Raw genomic sequence first — 22667 nt, forward strand, 5'->3', positions numbered from 1 at the left:
AACTGCCTAAACAATAATTTAAATGTTAAGTAGTGGATTTGTGACTTCCAGAAAGGTCTCATTAGTCTCAAAGTCTGTAGAAAGATACGAGTAATCAGTAGTAAGGTCAAAATGTCCTAAAAAGGAACAGACAATGGACACACACACACAAACTCAAACACAAACTTGCACATACACCCAAGGAAACTCCCACAGAGACAGCATCCTAAAACACACAAAGACATACACACACAGAGAGACACCCACAGAAAACAAACAAAGACATACATACACACAGACAGCCACAGAAAACACACAAAGACATACACTCACAGAGACACCAACAGAAAACACACAAAGACATACACACACACACACAGAGACACCCACATAAAACACACAAATATATACACACACACCGTCACAGAGAGATCCACAGAAAAAAAATACATACACACTCATAGAGACAACAACAAAAGCACAAATACATTAACACTGACACCCACAGAAACACTCACAGGAGGTAAAAAATGTCTGCACATTGCCATCCCCTAAATAAACAGTGTGTGACATGCATGATAAAAAAAATAGCAGAAATTAAGAGATCGCTTTTTAAAGAATCATATTTGTAAATGTGCAAACAAAAATACTTCTGTGAATTTTAAATTTTACATTATTTATCTGTCAGAATGGGTAGATGAAGAAAAGTACTTTTAAAAGGTTGACATATGTTTGGGTCCCCCCCCCATTTTCCCCAACCAAGAGCACCACTTCAAATCTGGTGTACAAATATTCCCATCTGTCAGCTGTACGTATGGATTAGTGGAACCATAAGCTGTGGCACTAGGTCTCATACCATTAAATCTGGTTAAATGCAGGATTTAGGCTTGTTTGTATGTATTTCAAAATTAAGTCAGCTCTAGTGTCAACTGAACAGTGTTAAATTAACCTGTCTCATTTCAAACACTGAGCAATCTTAGCCTGAGTGTATAACATTTTATGCAGATGTAAAAATCTTAGATAAATGCCTAGTGGCACTGACATCTGGAAAGTCCGTGCATTAAGGGGCAGTAAACTGAAATGTAATTAATATATATATTATATATATATATATATATATATATATATATAAAATAATATCTGCCAAAAGGGCACCTACCATTTGTGTATTGAGGAGGAAACAATTCTGCATGGTTTTAAATATAGAATTTCTACAGCATTGTCAAATAATCATAAATACACTGCTGCATATTGCTAAAATAATGTGTTTTTAATTACCCCTGACGCCACCACACAACTACCACACTGAAATTACAATCTGAAATTGCACAAATAAATAAAATAAACATTTACTAAGTAAGTCCTGCCTTCTCTGCAAATGAAAGTGATCTGCCGCCTTACTCTGGCACACACTGTACAAACTGAAGTGCCAAGCCTGTCTCACACTGTGCATAGTGGTTTAGTGCACACTCAGAAATCCTCTCAAATGCTAATGCTTTACTCCTGGTAATGAAATTTACCACGCTCAATAGCACTCTGCTGTAGCGCACTCTGGTGGCTGCCAAAATGTAAAAAAAATAAAAAATTAAATAATAGTTGTGCTTGCCTCATGGGGCCCACTGGGCCCCTGACAGGAGTCACCCTATTCACCCCCTGATGGTGGCCCTGCTTATAGCTGCACACACTTATAGCTGCACATACACACTTATAGCTGCACACACACTCTTATAGCTGCACACACACTCTTAAAGCTGCACACACACACTTATAGCTGCACACACACACCTATAGCTGCACACACACACACTTATAGCTGCACATACACACACTTATAGCTGCACACACACACACTTATAGCTGCACACACACACTTGTAGCTGCACACACACACTCTTATAGCTGCACACACACACTCTTATAGCTGCACATTCATTCACTCTTATAGCTGCACACACACACTCTTATAGCTACACACACACACTCTTAAAGCTGTACACACACACTCTTATAGCTGCACACACACACACACACTTATAGCTGCACACACACACTCTTATAGCTGCACACACACACACTCTTATAGCTGCACACACACACACTCTTATAGCTGCACACACACACTTATAGCTGCACATACACACTTATAGCTGCACATACACACACTCTCTTATAGCTACACACACACACTTATAGTTGCACATACACTCTTATAGCTGCACACATACTCTCATAACTGCACACACACACTTATAGGTCCACATACACTCTTATAGTTGCATATACACTCTTATAGCTGCACATACACTCTTATAGCTGCACATACACTCTTATAGCTGTACACACTTATAGCTGCACACACACTCTCTTATAGCTGCACACACACACACTTATAGCTGCACATACACTCTTATAGCTGCAAACACACACACTTATAGCTGCACACACATACACACTTATAACTGCACACACACTCTCTTATAGCTGCACACACACACTTATAGCTGCACACACACACACTTATAGCTGCACACACACTCTTATAGCTGCACACACACTCTTATAGCTGCACACACACTCTTATAGCTGCACACACACACTATTATAGCTGCACACACACTATTATAGCTGCACACACACTCTTATAGCTGCACACACACTCTTATAGCTGCACACACACACTCTTATAGCTGCATACACACTATTATAGCTGCACACACACTCTTATAGCTGTACACACACACATACTTATAGTTGCACATACACTCGTATAGGTCCACATACACTCTTATAGCTGCACACATACTCTCTTATAACTGCACACACACACTTAAAGTTGCACACACACACTCTTATAAGTCCACATACACTCTTATAGCTGCACATACACTCTTATAGCTGTACACACTTATAGCTGCACACACACTCTCTTATAGCTGCACATACACACTCTTATAGCTGCACACACATACACACTTATAGCTGCACATACACTCTTATAGCTGCACACACACACACTTATAGTTGCAAACACACTCTTATAGGTCAACATACACTCTTATAGCTGCACATACACACACACACACACATTTATAGCTGCACACACACTCTCTTATAGCTACACACACATTTATAGCTGCACACACACATATAGCTACACACACACACACACATTTATAGCTGCACACACACTCTCTTATAGCTGCACACACACACACATTTATAGCTGCACACACACATATAGCTACACACACACACATATAGCTGCACATACACACTTATAGCTGCACACACTCTTATAGCTTCACACACACACACATTTATAGCTACACACACATATAGCTACACATACATACTTATAGCTGCATATACACACGTATAGCTGCACACACACATATAGCTGCACACACACATATAGCTACACACACACATATAGCTACACACAGACACACACACATATAGCTGCACATACACACTTATAGCTGCACATACACTCTTATAGCGGCACATACACTCTTATAGCGGCACATACACTCTTATAGCGGCACATACACTCTTATAGCGGCACATACACTCTTATAGCGGCACATACACTCTTATAGCGGCACATACACTCTTATAGCGGCACATACACTCTTATTGCTGCACACACACACTTAATAAGTTACATTTTTTACCTGTCTTGTAGAATTCTTGCTGCTTGCAGAAAAGAGAGCACACAAGCTTAGTGAAAATGGGCTGTGCTGTAAGCTTAGGGCTTATAAATGTGTTGTTGCTTGCAGAGAGAGAGCACAAACCTTAGTGAACTGAAGCTGTGCTGAGAGCTGCTGACTTGTAGATTAAAGGTTTGCAGCGGGAAACACACTTAATATTGGTGAATAAGGGCTGTGAACAGCTGGAGTGTAGATCTGTTGTTGCTGGCAGAGTGTGGAGAGAACAGTGTAGTGAATAGATGCTGAGCTGTAAACTGCTGGTCTGAATAGAAGCTGTCCTTTAAGCTGCTTGTCTGCAGATGTGTTGCTGATTATGGAGAGACAGCACACACATTAGTGAATAGAGGCTGTGGTGTAAACTGATGGTCTGCAGGTTTATTGCTGATTGCGGAGAGAGAGCACACATATTAGTGAATAGATGCTGAGCTGTAAACTGCTGGTCTGCAGATCTGTTGCTGATTGCAGAGAGAGAGCACACACATTAGTGAATAGATCCTGAGTTGTAAACTGCTGGTCTGCAGATCTGTTGCTGATTGCACAGAGAGAGCACACACATTAGTCAATAGAATCTGTCATTTAAGCTCCTGGTCTGCAGATGTGTTGCTGATTGTGGAGAGACAGCACACACATTAGTGAATAGAGGCTGTGGTGTAAACTGATGGTCTGTAGGTTTATCGCTGATTGCTGAGAGCACACATATTAGTGAATAGATGCTGAGCTGTAAACTGCTGGTCTGCAGGTGTGTTGCTAATTGAGGAGAGAGAGCACACACATTAGTGAATAGATGCAGATCTGTAAACTGCTGGCCTGCAGGTGTGTTGCTAATTGAGGAGAGAGAGCACACACATTAGTGAATAGATGCTGAGCTGTAAACTGCTAGCCTGCAGGTGTGTTGCTAATTGAGGAGAGAGAGCACACACATTAGTGAATAGATGCTGAGCTGTAAACTGCTGGTCTGCAGGTGTGTTGCTAATTGAGGAGAGCACACACATTAGTGAATAGATGCTGAGCTGTAAACTGCTGGCCTGCAGGTGTGTTGCTAATTGAGGAGAGAGAGCACACACATTAGTGAATAGATGCTGAGCTGTAAACTGCTGGCCTGCAGGTTCTTTGCTGATTGAAGAGGGAGAGCGCACACATTAGGTAATAGATGCTGAGCTGTAAACTGCTGGTCTGCAGGTTTGTTGCTAATTGAGGAGAGAGAGCACACACATTAGTGAATAGATGCTGAGCTGTAAACTGCTGGCCTGCAGGTGTGTTGCTAATTGAGGAGAGAGAGCACACACATTAGTGAATAGATGCTGAGCTGTAAACTGCTGGCCTGCAGGTGCGTTGCTAATTGAGGAGAGAGAGCACACACATTAGTGAATGGATACTGAGCTGTAAACTGCTGGCCTGCAGGTGTGTTGCTAATTGAGGAGAGAGAGCACACACATTAGTGAATAGATGCTGAGCTGTAAACTGCTGGTCTGCAGGTGTGTTGCTAATTGAGGAGAGAGAGCACACACAGTGAATAGATGCTGAGCTGTAAACTGCTGGCCTGCAGGTTCTTTGCTGATTGAAGAGGGAGAGCGCACACATTAGGTAATAGATGCTGAGCTGTAAACTGCTGGTGCTCTGTCTGCTGACTTGTTGATATGCTGTTCCTTGCAGATGAGAAAACACACAATGTTAGTGAATCAGTTGCTGGCTTGTAGATGTACTCTTGTTTGCACAGAGAAGAGAGCATATACAGACTCGGCTCCATCCATTGTAGCTGAACCAGGAAATAACCAGAAAACTACAATTACCAATATGCATTGCAGCTGATGTCATAAGTATGAGCCTAATAGCTGAAAAGGGGTGGAGTTTTGTTTGACATACAATGCCGTTATGGTGCATAGTCAGGCCTCCCTTTAACCCATTCAGTGCCAGGGTATAAGTGGATTTTCCACAGCAGCAGAAGGATAAATATCTATCTCAGACTGTCAGCTTTAAAGGTACAGTGAACATTAAATTGTCATGATTCAGACAGAGCATGCTGTTTTAAACAACTCTCCAATTTAATTCGATTATTAAACCTGCTTGGGGAAGGGTGACCAAATTGCCGCTTTAAAACGGGACACATATGAAAAATACATATGTCAGGGTTCTTATAAAAAACATTTCTTTAAACAGCCACGAAAACTGCCCTGACACATGTATTTTTCATATGTGTTCCTTTTTAACCCCTTAACGACACGCGTCGTACAGGGTACGTCTTGCACAAACTGGTCTTTAAAGACCAGCGACGTACCCTGTACGACGTTGGGGTTGAAAGCGGCTGGAAGCGATCCTGATCGCTTCCAGCCGCTTTCCGGTTATTGTAGTGATGCCTCGATATCGAGGCATCACTGCAATAACATTTTTCCCCATCCGATGCAGAGAGAGCCACTCTGTGGCCCTCTCTGCACCGGACATCGATGCCGCGATCGTTGGTGGGTGGGAGCAGACGTGGGAGGCGGGTGGGCGGCGATCGATGATGACCGGTGGGCGGGATCGTGGGCGGGATTGCTGGGGGGCGCGCACGGACGCGCGCGCGTGCACAGGGGAGGCGGGCGGGCGCGTGCACGGGGAGGGAGCGGGTGGGAACCGTTACACTATGGAACAGTGGTTTATATTTAGAGGGAGAGAGGGGGGATAAATATGTTAATCGAAGGGATCTGGGAGGGGGTGGGGGTTTAGTCTTGGGGGGGGAAGCTACACTACAGAAAAGTGGGGAAAAATTAAAAAATATACTTTAAAAAAAAATATATTTTTTTTGTAAACTGGGTACTGGCAGACAGCTGCCAGTACCCAAGATGGCTCCCAATAATGTAGAGGGGGAGGGTTAGAGAGCTGTTTGGGGGGGGATCAGGGAGGTTTGGGGCTAAGAGGGATCCTACACAGCAGCATATGTAAATATGCTCCCAAAAAAAAAAAGAAAAAAAAAAAAGATACCTTTTATTTTAGTACTGGCAGACTTTCTGCCAGTACTTAAGATGGCGGGGACAATTGTGGGGTGGGGGAGGGAAGAGAGCTGTTTGGGAGGGATCAGTGGGTCTGATGTGTCAGGTGGGAGGCTGATCTCTACACTAAAGCTAAAATTAACCCTGCAAGCTCCCTACAAGATCCCTAATTAACCCCTTCACTGCTAGCCATAATACACGTGTGATGTGCAGCGGCATTTAGCAGCCTTCTAATTACCAAAAAGCATTGCCAAAGACATATATGTCTGCTATTTCTGAACAAAGGGGATACCAGAGAAGCATTTACAACCATTTGTGCTATAATTGCACAAGCTGTTTGTAAATAATTTCAGTGAGAAACCTAAAATTGCGAAAAAAATTACGTTTTTTTTTTAATTTGATCGCATTTGGCGGTGAAATGGTGGCATTAAATTTACCAAAATGGGCCTAGATCAATACTTTGGGTTGTCTACTACACTACACTAAAGCTAAAATTAACTCTACAAGCTCCCTACATGCTCCCTAATTAACCCCTTCACTGCTGGGCATAAAACACGTGTGGCGCGCAGTGGCATTTAGCAGCCTTCTAATTACCAAAAAGCAACGCCAAAGCCATATAAGTCTGCTATTTCTGAACAAAGGGGATCCCAGAGAAGCACTTACAACCATTTATGCCATAATTGCACAAGTTGTTTGTAAATAATTTCTGTGAGAAACCTAAAGTTTGTGAAAAAGTGAACATTTTTTTTTATTTGATCGCATTTGGCGGTGAAATGGTGGCATGAAATATACCAAAATGGGCCTAGATCAATACTTTGGGATGTCTTCTAAAAAAAAATATATACATGTCAAGGGATATTTAGGTATTCCTGACAGATATCAGGGTTCCAATGTAACTAGCGCTCATTTTGAAAAAAAGTGGTTTTGAAATAGCAAAGTGCTACTTGTATTTATGGCCCTATAACTTGCAAAAAAAGCAAAGAATATGTAAACATTGGGTATTTCTAAACTCAGGACAAATTTTAGAAACTATTTAGCATGGTTGTTTTTTGGTGGTTGTAGATGTGTAACAGATTTTGGGGGTCAAAGTTAGAAAAAGTGTGTTTTTTTCCATTTTTTCCTCATATTTTATAATATTTTTAATAGTAAATTATAAGATATGATGAAAATAATGGTATCTTTAGAAAGTCCATTTAGTGGCGAGAAAAACGGTATATAATATGTGTGGGTACAGTAAACGAGTAAGAGGAAAATTACAGCTAAACACAAACACCGCAGAAATGTAAAAATAGCCCTGGTCCTTAAGGGAAAGAAATTTAAAAATGGCCGTGTCCTTAAGGGGTTAAAGTGGCAATTTGGTCACCCTAGTAAAATCTTAGTTAAGCGTTCTAAATTATTTTCTCGGCCATATTGCATTATTTTACTTCAAAAATTGGGGTGGGGGTTCAGATGAGGGCTAACAACAATACTGCAGTGTTTGTGTCTCCAGGAACAAAAAGGGGAGCCATATTTCGGGGTGTAAAGTATCTGTTTTCCCCATAGACTTTCCACAGCCAGCCAGCTCTGCTCACCTATATGGATACATTGTATCAAACCCTCAGCCTACAGCTTTTATACATTTGTAACTGTTTACTGTACACAGACACTTACAGCAGCCCTGTCAGTACCCACTGTACACAGACACTTACAGCAGCCCTGTCAGTACCCACTGTACACAGACACTTACAGCAGCACTCTCAGTACCTACTGTACACAGACACTGAAGCAGAGCTATCAGTACCTACTGTACACAGACACTAAAGCAGCCCTGTCAGTACCTGCTGTACACAGACACTTACAGCAGCCCTGTCAGTACCCACTGTACACAGACACTTACAGCAGCCCTGTCAGTACCCACTGTACACAGACACTTACAGCAGCCCTGTCAGTACCCACTGTACACAGACACTTACAGCAGCCCTGTCAGTACCCACTGTACAAACTGCTGAGGAAATAATGATCACACAGCACAGCCTTAAAGGGCAGTGTAGCACATGGTCACACAGTCTTAAAGAGACAGGCAAAAACCCACACAGCCTTTAAATGGTCAACTAGCACCACACACACACCGTCTTAAAGGGACAGATCACAGTAATGTTCACACAATGCAACCTTAAAGGGCAGCTGGACAATTGCGCACACAGTCTTAAAGGGACAGATGATACGTTTTAAAGGGAGCAATAGTATGCATCAACACATGATGCACACAGCCTTAAAGGGATGCTCTGTCTTAACAGGACTGTGGCAGGTGCACGCACACAAACACACAGAGCACTTACAGCCTTTAACCCTTTCGAGTCTGGGCTAAAGTGCCTACATCGGAACAACTGTTCTGATGTAGACAAATTTAAACCACACGATCGCGAGATTTCAATTATTGAATCGCGTCTGGGGGGCGTCCCTACAACCCTAGGAACGCCCCCAAGACCACGATCAAGTCCTGACTGCACAGAAGGCTTCAGGACAGCCGTTAGTTATGACGTTCTATTCCGTCATAACGGCTTTAAAGCCCAGTCTAATTATGACGGAATAGAACGTCATAACGGCTTTAAAAGGTTAAAGGGACAACTTACATCACAAGCACATAGCATTAAAGGGACAGATTGCAGTAATTTTCATGCAGCACAACCTTAAAGGTCAGCTTGGCACCGGCGTGCACACTCTTAAAGGGACATATCACAGTAATGTTCTCGCAGCCCAACTGTAAAGGGCAGCTTGGCACCTATGCAGTCTTAAAGTGACAGATCACAGTAATGTTCATGCAGCGCAACCTTTAAGGGCAGCTCGACACCTGCTCACAGAGCCTTAAAGGGGCAGGCACACACATCCTTTAGTGGGTAAACGCACACAGTTTTAAAGGGGTCGATAGTATGTATCCACACGCAATGCACACAGCCTTAAAGGGATGCTGTATCTTAAAGGGGCACGTGCGCAAACACACACTGCACTCACAGTCTTTAAAAGGACAACTTGCCCCATACACAGACAGAGTTAAAGGACCAGCTCACACCGTGCACACCTAAACTCAGATTTTACCCAGCTTTGTTCTCCTGGTGCTTTGTTGTAGGTTAAACCTAGGTAGGCTGAAAGGGGCTCAGGAGTGTGCACGTGTAGCATGCTTAGGGTGACCATATTGCCACTTTAAAAAGGGACATATATGAAAAAAACATTTGTCAGGGCTGTTTTCATATGTGTCCCTTTTTTTGAAGTAGCAATATGGTCAGGATAATATTACTGATTTAGGATCTTCTATACAGTTCAGTATATTGTGCTACATAATTCTTTTCAACAAAGAATAACATGAGAACAATGTGAATTTGATAATAGAAGTCAATAGGAAACTTTTTTTAAATTGTATGCTCTATCTGAATTGTGAAAATAAATGTTTGGGTTTCATGTGATTTTAAAGCCGATCTCTTATTTTACTTTAGTTGGTAAAGCTCTGCATCTTTATACTCGTCACCGCCATCTTGGTACGCACGTATTGCTGCATCCTGTGACAGAAGCGGTGCACTTTTGCACATCAGTGATGTAACTGTTTTTTTTAAAATGTGTTACATAAACTGTTAGGCTGATATTACACACAAAGTCCTGGTGCTTTCACACGGTCTGAAGGAGCTAAAAAGTAAACAGCTTACTTACACAACTGATTATGTAGGAAGGCCGGTGGCTTACACAGGGGCATCCAGGTTGGAGTAACGTCATAGCAACTCTGGGAGTGGGATTAGGTAGGGAGTATGCGGAGATGGGGGAGGAGTTTGTCAGAATTGGGCAGGGATAGGCTAATCAGGAGGAAGACAGTGGGCAGAGCTGACAAACTGTGACAAATTGTGGGACTGTAGTGATCTCTGCAAACCTATGGCACCAGGTAGCATTGAAAACAAATTTGCTGCAAATCTGACTTTGGGCTAGCATTGTACTCTGTTTCCATTAGCTGCAATTGCTTAAAGAGACTAATGCAAAAATTAAATGTCGCTTCCAGCACTTTAAAACCCTGAGGGCGTTCAGGGTACGTCCTTGGTCATTAAGTGATATTTTTTGTAGGATGTACCCTGTACGTTCTTGGTCGTTAAGGGGTTAAATTAAAATTACAATATAACTATCTTTAAAAAAAAATCTTACCTGTTAAATAAAAATAAACCTAACATCAAACTATAAATTAAACTAAACTTACTGTTCTAATAAAATTAAAAAATAAACTACCAATTAAAAATCCTAAATTACAAATTTAAAAAAAACTAATCCTACATTTTTTTAAAAAAAAAATCTAACATTACAAGAAAAAATAAACACTAAAATTACGAAAAATAAAAAACACTAAGATTACAAAAAATAATAAACTAAATTATCAAAGATAAAAACAATTACACCTAATCTAATAGCCCTATAAAAAAGTCCCCCAAAATAAAAACACCCCCTAGCCTACAATATACTACCAATAGCCCTTAAAAGGTCCTTTTGTATGACATTGCCCTAAGTTAAACAGCTCTTTTACCTGGAAAAAATGCAAGTCTCCCCAACAGTAAAACCCACCACCCAACCAACCCCAAAATAAAAAACCTAACTCTAAAAACAACCTAAGCTACCCATTGCCCCTAAAGGGGTATTTGTATGGGCATTGCCCTTAAAAGGGCATTCAGCTCTTTTGCACTGTCCTTAAAAGTGCATTCAGCTCTTTTACAATTTGCCCAAAACCCTAACCTGAAAAAAACCCCAAACAATAAAAAAAACTAACACTAACCCCAGAATATCTACTCATGGTTACTGAAGTCCGGACATCCCTCTCCATCCAGTCGGCGAGAAGTCTTCATCCAGGTGGGGCGACATCTTCATCCATCCTGGCGGCATCTTCTATTTTTGTCCCGGCGGCGTGGAGTGTAGCTATCCTAGAAGCCGATGCCATCCTGCACGGAGCGTCCTCTTCATACGGTCGCTGCCGTACACTTAAGCGTCAATGCAAGGTACCCGTTTCAAAATGGCGTACCTTGCATTGCTATTGCCTGATTTGATTCTTCAAATTCAAATTGTCAATAGGATTTCATTAGAAATCCTATTGGCTGTTCAAATCAGCCAATAGGATTTCAGTAACTCTCATCCTATTGCTGATTTGAATTTGAAGAATCAAATCAGCCAATAGGAATACAAGGTACGCCATTTTGAAACGGGTACCTTGCATTGAAGCGTCAGTGTACGGTTGTAACCGTATGAAGAGGATGCTCCGCGCAGGATGACATCAGTTTCCAGGAAAGCTCTGCTCAGCGCCGCTGGGATAAAGATAGAAGACGCCCTCGGGATGGATGAAGATGTTGCTGCATGGATGAAGACTTCTCACCGCCTGGATGGAGAGGGATGTCCAGACTTCAGGAACCGTGAGTAGATATTCTGGGGTTAGTGTTAGGTTTTTTTTATTTTGGGGGGTTGGTTGGGTGGTAGGTTTTACTGTTGGGGGGGCTTTGTATTTTTTTCCAGGTAAAAGAGCTGTTTAACTTAGGGCAATGCCCTACAAATGGCCCTTTTAAGAGCTATTGGTAGTTTATAGTAGGCTAGGGGGTGTTTTTATTTTGGGAGGCTTTTTTATAAGGCTATTAGATTAGGTGTAATTGTTTTTATTTTTGATAATTTCGTTTTATTATTTTTTGTAATCTTAGTGTTTTTTATTTTTCATAATTTTAGTGTTTATTTTTTTGTAATGTTAGGTTTTTTATTTTAATTTGTTCATAGGATTAGTTTTTTTAAAAATTTGTAATTTAGGATTTATAATTGGTATTTTTTTTATTTTGTTAGAATAGTTATGTTAGGTTTATTTATAGTTTAATGTTAGGTTTATTTTTATTTCACAGGTAAGTTTTTATTTTTTTAATGATAGTTATATTGTCATTTTAATTTAAAGTTAGGAGGGGGGGTATTTTTAGGGGTTAATAGTTTCATTTAGTGCTTTGCGATGTGGGGGCCGGCGGTTTAGGGGTTTATAGGTTTATTTAGTGGCGGCGATGTGAGAGGCCGGAGATTTAGTGGTTAATATATTTAAATAGTGTTGGCGATGTGGGTGGCGGCAGATTAGGGATTAATAACTTTATTTAATAGTCGCGATGTAGGTGGGTAGAAGATTAGGGGTTAATAGGTTTAATATAATATTTACGATGCAGGAGAGCAGCGGTTTAGGGGTTAATAGGTAGTTTATGGGTGTTAGTGTACTTTGTAACATTTTAGTTATGAGTTTTGTGAAGCATTTTTGTTACACAAAATCCATAACTACTCTCAGATTGGGGTAAGCATTTTAGCCAGAACACACAACCTGTAATACCGGTGCTATGGAAATCCCACACGGAATGGACGTAGCATTAAAAGCTAAATATTTTGCAGTATAGCTATACCGCCGCGAATTGTAATGCGTTCCTGGCCATTGCAGCGTAATGGCCAATTTTTCATCGCTAAAAGCTGTACCGCAAAACTCGTAATCTAGCCGAAAATCTCTTCAAACCACCTGGTGTAACGCTTGACTGTGCTTGAGTCAAAAAATTTACCACACCTCCTTCTCAGACTCATCCAATGGGGCCGATTTATCATATTCTGGGGTACATGATAGCCTGTAACGTATCATGTCCGTCAAACATTGCTGAATGCCTACAGCATACGCTGTCAGCATTTAAAATTGCACAAGCAGTTCTAGTGAACTGCTTGTGCAATGCCACCCCCTGTCAATCAACCTGATCATACACGATTGGGCGGATTGATGTCGGCAGCCTCAGAGGCGGCGGACCAGTTATGGAGCAGCGTTCTTAAGACCGCTCCTCCATAACTGCTGTTTCCAGCGAGCCTGAAGGCTCGCACGGAGGGGCCATTCGGCCCTTGATAAATTGGCCCCTATGAGTGAAAAAAAAGTACATCACTAAGTTCAGCCATGTCTTATCTGTAAAAACAAAAAGGAAAATTAAAAAGATAAATTATATCCACAGTCAAAATCAACATACAAATATTTCACACATTAAAAATATTTTTTAAATAATTAAACCAATCTCATTTACTGTTACATCATAACTATAAGTAATTAAACCAATCACATTTACTGTTACATCATAAATATAAGTAATTAAACCAATCACATTTACTGTTACATCATAACTATAAGTAATTAAACCAATCACATTTACTGTTACATCATAACTATAAGTAATTAAACCAATAACATTACAACTATTTGCATGTGTGTACTATTACGTTATACTTAATATATATTATTGAAATTATATATCTATCTGCTTTCCTGTGGTTGTCACCATAATCAAAATATATTTCAGTTAAAGCATGATTTAAAAATGTTTTAATGGCTAATTATTTAATGTGTTTAATATAAAATGCTGAATATTCATTCACCTATCTAATTATTTTTTGCGTTTATTTGGGTTTTGCATTATTTTTTGTTATATAATATGTTACATTATTAAATGATAATATGTTGCCCTTGTTAATCATTATAATTGTTATTAAAACAAATTACATTATATAATTGTTTATTGATTTGACCATCAACTGACAAAAAGTTACAAAATTATAAAAAATAAAAAAATAACATAAAAAAACCCTTGTCTAATGCCGTAGAAAAACTCCACCCCTTTTTATCTATAAGCTCTTGCATATGACATCACATGCTATGCATTTTGGGTATTGTAGTTGTTTTATGGATAGTTCCTGTTTCAGTACCACATACATCGATCATACTGGACAGAGTATTCAGGTGGGTCTGTATTTCTGTATATATGTGATCTGGTGCTCAGTCACCTGAGGTTGTAGTGAGGTATTAACTGTTAATGTCTCTCTCTGCAGCTTGCACCATGGTCTGCATTCACTAAACTTGTGTGCTTTTGCCTCTGTAAGCATAAACATATCTACAAGCCAGAAGCAGTTATGTGCTCTCTCCTCTGTGTGTAACAGCCAATCTATATCCAGCATCTAACAGTATAGTCTTTATTCACTACAGTTATGTGCTCTCCCTTCTGTGTGCAACAACAAATCTATATCCAGCATCTAACAGTATAGTCTTTATTCACTACAGTTATGTGCTCTCCCTTCTGTGTGCAACAACAAATCTATATCCAGCATCTAACAGTATAGTCTTTATTCACTACAGTTATGTGCTCTCCCTTCTGTGTGCAACAACAAATCTATATCCAGCATCTAACAGTATAGTCTTTATTCACAACAGTTATGTGCTCTCCCCTCTGTGTGCAACAGAAAATCTATAGCCAGCATCTCACAGTATAGTCTTTATTCACTACAGTTATGTGCTCTCCCCTTTGTGTGCAACAACAAATCTATAACCAGCATCTCACAGTATAGTCTTTATTCACAACAGTTATGTGCTCTCCCCTCTGTGTGCAACAACAAATCTATAACCAGCATCTCACAGTATAGTCTTTATTCACAACAGTTATGTGCTCTCCCCTCTGTGTGCAACAGAAAATCTATAGCCAGCATCTCACAGTATAGTCTTTATTCACTACAGTTATGTGCTCTCCCCTCTGTGTGCAACAACAAATCTATATCGAGCATCTCACATTATAGTCTTTATTCACTACAGTTATGTGCTCTCCCCTCTGTGTGCAACAGAAAATCTATAGCCAGCATCTCACAGTATAGTCTTTATTCACTACAGTTATGTGCTCTCCCCTCTGTGTGCAACAACAAATCTATATCCAGCATCTCACAGTATAGTCTTTATTCACTACATTTATGTGCTCTCCCCTCTGTGTGCAACAGAAAATCTATATCCAGCATCTCACAGTATAGTCTTTATTCACAACAGTTATGTGCTCTCTCCTCTGTGTGCACAACAAATCTATATCCAGCATCTTACAGTATAGTCTTTATTCACTACAGTTATGTGCTCTCTCCTCTGTGTGCACAACACATATATATCCAGCATCTTACAGTATAGGCTTTATTCACTACAGTTATGTGCTCTCTCCTCTGTGTGCAACAGAAATTCTATATCCAGCATCTCACAGTATAGTCTTTATTCACTACAGTTATGTGCTCTCCCCTTTGTGTGCAACAACAAATCTATAACCAGCATCTCACAGTATAGTCTTTATTCACAACAGTTATGTGCTCTCCCCTCTGTGTGCAACAGAAAATCTATAGCCAGCATCTCACAGTATAGTCTTTATTCACTACAGTTATGTGCTCTCCCCTCTGTGTGCAACAACAAATCTATATCGAGCATCTCACATTATAGTCTTTATTCACTACAGTTATGTGCTCTCCCCTCTGTGTGCAACAACAAATCTATATCCAGCATCTCACAGTATAGTCTTTATTCACTACATTTATGTGCTCTCCCCTCTGTGTGCAACAGAAAATCTATATCCAGCATCTCACAGTATAGTCTTTATTCACAACAGTTATGTGCTCTCCTCTCTGTGTGCAACAGAAAATTTATAGCCAGCATCTCACAGTATAGTCTTTATTCACTACAGTTATGTGCTCTCCCCTTTGTGTACAACAACAAATCTATATCCAGCATCTCACAGTATAGTCTTTATTCACAACAGTTATGTGCTCTCCCCTCTGTGTGCAACAGAAAATGTATAGCCAGCATCTCACAGTATAGTCTTTATTCACTACAGTTATGTGCTCTCTCCTCTGTGTGCAACAACAAATCTATATCCAGCATCTCACAGTATGGTCTTTATTCACTACAGTTATGTGCTCTCCCCTCTGTGTGCAACAGCCAATCTATAACCAGCATCTCACAGTATAGTGTTTATTCACTACAGTTATGTGCTCTCTCCTCTGTGTGCAACAACAAATCTATATCCAGCATTTCACAGTATAGTCTTTATTCACTACAGTTATGTGCTCTCCCCTCTGTGTGCAACAACAAATCTATATCCAGCATCTCACAGTACAGTCTTTATTCACTACAGTTATGTGCTCTCCCCTCTGTGTGCACAACAAATCTATAACCAGCATCTCACAGTATAGTCTTTATTCACTACAGTTATGTGCTCTCCCCTCTGTGTGCAACAGAAAATCTATAACCAGCATCTCGCAGTATAGTCTTTATTCACTACAGTTATGTGCTCTCCCCTCTGTGTGCACAACAAATCTGTATCCAGCATCTCACAGAACAGTCTTTATTCACTACAGTTATGTGCTCTCCCCTCTGTGTGCACAACAAATCTATAACCAGCATCTCACAGTATAGTCTTTATTCACTACAGTTATGTGCTCTCCCCTCTGTGTGCAACAGAAAATCTATAACCAGCATCTCGCAGTATAGTCTTTATTCACTACAGTTATGTGCTCTCCCCTCTGTGTGCACAACAAATCTGTATCCAGCATCTCACAGAACAGTCTTTATTCACTACAGTTATGTGCTCTCCCCTCTGTGTGCACAACAAATCTGTATCCAGCATCTCACAGAACAGTCTTTATTCACTACAGTTATGTGCTCTCCCCCTGTGTGCAACAACAAATCTGTATCCAGCATCTCACAGAACAGTCTTTATTCACTACAGTTATGTGCTCTCCCCTCTGTGTGCAACAGAAAATCTATAACCAGCATCTCACAGTATAGTCTTTATTCACTACAGTTATGTGCTCTCTCCTCTGTGTGCAACAACAAATCTATATCCAGCATCTCACAGTATAGTCTTTATTCACTACAGTTATGTGCTCTCCCCTCTGTGTGCACAACAAATCTGTATCCAGCATCTCACAGAACAGTCTTTATTCACTACAGTTATGTGCTCTCCCCTCTGTGTGCACAACAAATCTGTATCCAGCATCTCACAGAACAGTCTTTATTCACTACAGTTATGTGCTCTCCCCTCTGTGTGCACAACAAATCTGTATCCAGCATCTCACAGAACAGTCTTTATTCACTACAGTTATGTGCTCTCCCCTCTGTGTGCAACAGAAAATGTATAGCCAGCATCTCACAGTATAGTCTTTATTCACTACAGTTATGTGCTCTCTCCTCTGTGTGCAACAACAAATCTATATCCAGCATCTCACAGTATAGTCTTTATTCACTACAGTTATGTGCTCTCTCCTCTGTGTGCAACAACAAATCTATATCCAGCATCTCACAGTATAGTCTTTATTCACTACAGTTATGTGCTCTCCCTTCTGTGTGCAACAACAAATCTATATCCAGCATCTCACAGTATAGTCTTTATTCACTACAGTTATGTGCTCTCCCCTCTGTTTGCAACAACAAATCTATATCCAGCATCTCACAGTATGGTCTTTATTCACTACAGTTATGTGCTCTCCCCTCTGTGTGCACAACAAATCTGTATCCAGCATCTCACAGAACAGTCTTTATTCACTACAGTTATGTGCTCTCCCCTCTGTGTGCAACAGAAAATGTATAGCCAGCATCTCACAGTATAGTCTTTATTCACTACAGTTATGTGCTCTCTCCTCTGTGTGCAACAACAAATCTATATCCAGCATCTCACAGTATAGTCTTTATTCACTACAGTTATGTGCTCTCTCCTCTGTGTGCAACAACAAATCTATATCCACCATCTCACAGTATAGTCTTTATTCACTAAAGTTATGTGCTCTCCCCTCTGTGTGCAACAACAAATCTATATCCAGCATCTCACAGTATAGTCTTTATTCACTACAGTTATGTGCTCTCCCCTCTGTGTGCAACAGCCAATCTATAACCAGCATCTCACAGTATAGTGTTTATTCACTACAGTTATGTGCTCTCTCCTCTGTGTGCAACAACAAATCTATATCCAGCATTTCACAGTATAGTCTTTATTCACTACAGTTATGTGCTCTCCCCTCTGTGTGCAACAACAAATCTATATCCAGCATCTCACAGTACAGTCTTTATTCACTACAGTTATGTGCTCTCCCCTCTGTGTGCACAACAAATCTGTATCCAGCATCTCACAGTACAGTCTTTATTCACTACAGTTATGTGCTCTCCCCTCTGTGTGCACAACAAATCTATAACCAGCATCTCACAGTATAGTCTTTATTCACTACAGTTATGTGCTCTCCCCTCTGTGTGCAACAGAAAATCTATAACCAGCATCTCGCAGTATAGTCTTTATTCACTACAGTTATGTGCTCTCTCCTCTGTGTGCAACAGCAAATCTATATCCAGCATATCACAGTATAGTCTTTATTCACTACAGTTATGTGCTCTCCCCTCTGTGTGCACAACAAATCTGTATCCAGCATCTCACAGAACAGTCTTTATTCACTACAGTTATGTGCTCTCCCCTCTGTGTGCAACAGAAAATCTATAACCAGCATCTCACAGTATAGTCTTTATTCACTAGTTATGTGCTCTCTCCTCTGTGTGCAACAACAAATCTATATCCAGCATCTCACAGTATAGTCTTTATTCACTACAGTTATGTGCTCTCCCCTCTGTGTGCAACAACAAATCTATATCCAGCATCTTACAGTATAGTCTTTATTCACTACAGTTATGTGCTCTCTCCTCTGTGTGCACAACAAATCTATATCCAGCATCTTACAGTATAGTCTTTATTCACTACAGTTATGTGCTCTCTCCTCTGTGTGCACAACACATATATATCCAGCATCTTACAGTATAGGCTTTATTCACTACAGTTATGTGCTCTCTCCTCTGTGTGCAACAGAAAATCTATATCCAGCATCTCACAGTATAGTCTTTATTCACTACGGTTATGTGCTCTCTCTGTGTGTGCAACAACAAATCTGTATCCAGCATCTCACAGTACAGTCTTTATTCACTACAGTTATGTGCTCTCCCCTCTGTGTGCACAACAAATCTATAACCAGCATCTTACAGTATAGGCTTTATTCACTACAGTTATGTGCTCTCTCCTCTGTGTGCAACAACAAATCTATATCCAGCATCTCACAGTATAGTCTTTATTCACTACAGTTATGTGCTCTCTCCTCTGTGTGCAACAGAAAATCTATATCCAGCATCTCACAGTATAGTCTGTATTCACTACAGTTATGTGCTCTCCCCTCTGTGTGCAACAACAAATCTATATCCAGCATCTCACAGTATAGTCTTTATTCACTACAGTTATGTGCTCTCTCCTCTGTGTGCAACAGAAAATCTATATCCAGCATCTCACAGTATAGTCTGTATTCACTACAGTTATGTGCTCTCCCCTCTGTGTGCAACAACAAATCTATATCCAGCATCTCACAGTATAGTCTTTATTCACTACAGTTATGTGCTCTCCCCTCTGTGTGCAACAGCCAATCTATAACCAGCATCTCACAGTATAGTGTTTATTCACTACAGTTATGTGCTCTCTCCTCTGTGTGCAACAACAAATCTATATCCAGCATTTCACAGTATAGTCTTTATTCACAACAGTTATGTGCTCTCCCCTCTGTGTGCAACAACAAATCTATATCCAGCATCTCACAGTACAGTCTTTATTCACTACTGTTATGTGCTCTCCCCTCTGTGTGCACAACAAATCTGTATCCAGCATCTCACAGTACAGTCTTTATTCACTACAGTTATGTGCTCTCCCCTCTGTGTGCACAACAAATCTATAACCAGCATCTCACAGTATAGTCTTTATTCACTACAGTTATGTGCTCTCCCCTCTGTGTGCAACAGAAAATCTATAACCAGCATCTCGAAGTATAGTCTTTATTCACTACAGTTATGTGCTCTCTCCTCTGTGTGCAACAGCAAATCTATATCCAGCATATCACAGTATAGTCTTTATTCACTTCAGTTATGTGCTCTCCCCTCTGTGTGCACAACAAATCTGTATCCAGCATCTCACAGAACAGTCTTTATTCACTACAGTTATGTGCTCTCCCCTCTGTGTGCAACAGAAAATCTATAACCAGCATCTCACAGTATAGTCTTTATTCACTACAGTTATGTGCTCTCTCCTCTGTGTGCAACAGAAAATCTATATCCAGCATCTCACAGTATAGTCTTTATTCACTACAGTTATGTGCTCTCCCCTCTGTGTGTAACAACAAATCTATAGCCAGCATCTCACAGTATAGTCTTTATTCACTACAGTTATGTGCTCTCTCCTCTGTGTGCAACAGAAAATCTATATCCAGCATCTCACAGTATAGTCTGTATTCACTACAGTGATGTGCTCTCCCCTCTGTGTGCAACAACAAATCTATATCCAGCATCTCACAGTATAGTCTTTATTCACTACAATTATGTGCTCTCCCCTCTGTGTGCAACAACAAATCTATATCCAGCATCTCACAGTATGGTCTTTATTCACTACAGTTATGTGCTCTCCCCTCTGTGTGCAACAGCCAATCTATAACCAGCATCTCACAGTATAGTGTTTATTCACTACAGTTATGTGCTCTCTCCTCTGTGTGCAACAACAAATCTATATCCAGCATTTCACAATATAGTCTTTATTCACTACAGTTATGTGCTCTCCCCTCTGTGTGCAACAACAAATCTATATCCAGCATCTCACAGTACAGTCTTTATTCACTACAGTTATGTGCTCTCCCCTCTGTGTGCACAACAAATCTGTATCCAGCATCTCACAGTACAGTCTTTATTCACTACTGTTATGTGCTCTCCCCTCTGTGTGCACAACAAATCTGTATCCAGCATCTCACAGTACAGTCTTTATTAACTACAGTTATGTGCTCTCTCCTCTGTGTGCAACAACAAATCTATAACCAGCATCTCACAGTATAGTCTTTATTCACTACAGTTATGTGCTCTCCCCTCTGTGTGCAACAACAAATCTATATCCAGCATCTCACAGTATAGTCTTTATTCACTACAGTTATGTGCTCTCCCCTCTGTGTGCAACAACAAATCTATAACCAGCATCTCACAGTACAGTCTTTATTCACAACAGTTATGTGCTCTCCCCTCTGTGTGCAACAACAAATCTATATCCAGCATCTCACAGTATAGTCTTTATTCACTACGGTTATGTGCTCTCTCTGTGTGTGCAACAACAAATCTGTATCCAGCATCTCACAGTACAGTCTTTATTCACTACAGTTATGTGCTCTCCCCTCTGTGTGCACAACAAATCTATAACCAGCATCTCACAGTATAGTCTTTATTCACTACAGTTATGTGCTCTCCCCTCTGTGTGCAACAGAAAATCTATAACCAGCATCTCGCAGTATAGTCTTTATTAACTACAGTTATGTGCTCTCTCCTCTGTGTGCAACAGCAAATCTATATCCAGCATCTCACAGTATAGTCTTTATTCACTACAGTTATGTGCTCTCTCCTCTGTGTGCAACAGCCAATCTATATCCAGCATATCACAGTATAGTCTTTATTCACTACAGTTATGTGCTCTCCCCTCTGTGTGCACAACAAATCTGTATCCAGCATCTCACAGAACAGTCTTTATTCACTACAGTTATGTGCTCTCCCCTCTGTGTGCAACAGAAAATCTATAACCAGCATCTCACAGTATAGTCTTTATTCACTACAGTTATGTGCTCTCTCCTCTGTGTGCAACAACAAATCTATATCCAGCATCTCACAGTATAGTCTTTATTCACTACAGTTATGTGCTCTCCCCTCTGTGTGCAACAACAAATCTATATCCAGCATCTCACAGTATAGTCTTTATTCACTACGGTTATGTGCTCTCTCTGTGTGTGCAACAACAAATCTATATCCAGCATCTCACAGTATAGTCTTTATTCACTACAGTTATGTGCTCTATCCTCTGTGTTCACAACAAATCTATATCCAGCATCTTACAGTATAGTCTTTATTCACTACAGTTATGTGCTCTCTCCTCTGTGTGCACAACACATATATATCCAGCATCTTACAGTATAGGCTTTATTCACTACAGTTATGTGCTCTCTCCTCTGTGTGCAACAGAAAATCTATATCCAGCATCTCACAGTATAGTCTGTATTCACTACAGTTATGTGCTCTCCCCTCTGTGTGCAACAACAAATCTATATCCAGCATCTCACAGTATAGTCTTTATTCACTACAGTT

At 40.4% G+C, this 22667-nt stretch overlaps 2 protein-coding genes across 2 annotated transcripts in view; one reads left to right on the forward strand and one right to left on the reverse strand.

The window, feature by feature from the left end:
- Positions 1 to 5439, reverse strand: part of LOC128667191 (gastrula zinc finger protein XlCGF8.2DB) — a 40519-nt gene extending 35080 nt beyond the window's left edge. Inside the window, exon 1 of the mRNA XM_053722120.1 lies at positions 3654 to 5439. The gene's annotated coding sequence lies outside the window, so the exon portion shown is untranslated. The remainder of the gene's footprint in view (positions 1 to 3653) is intronic.
- An 8947-nt stretch (positions 5440 to 14386) lies between these two features.
- The window catches only part of LOC128636655 (zinc finger protein 17-like), a 51116-nt gene continuing 42835 nt past the window's right edge, over positions 14387 to 22667 (forward strand). The window contains exon 1 of the mRNA XM_053689647.1: positions 14387 to 14429. The gene's annotated coding sequence lies outside the window, so the exon portion shown is untranslated. The remainder of the gene's footprint in view (positions 14430 to 22667) is intronic.

This window comes from Bombina bombina, chromosome 7, assembly GCF_027579735.1.
Source record: "Bombina bombina isolate aBomBom1 chromosome 7, aBomBom1.pri, whole genome shotgun sequence".
In the NCBI taxonomy this organism is placed as follows: domain Eukaryota; kingdom Metazoa; phylum Chordata; class Amphibia; order Anura; family Bombinatoridae; genus Bombina; species Bombina bombina.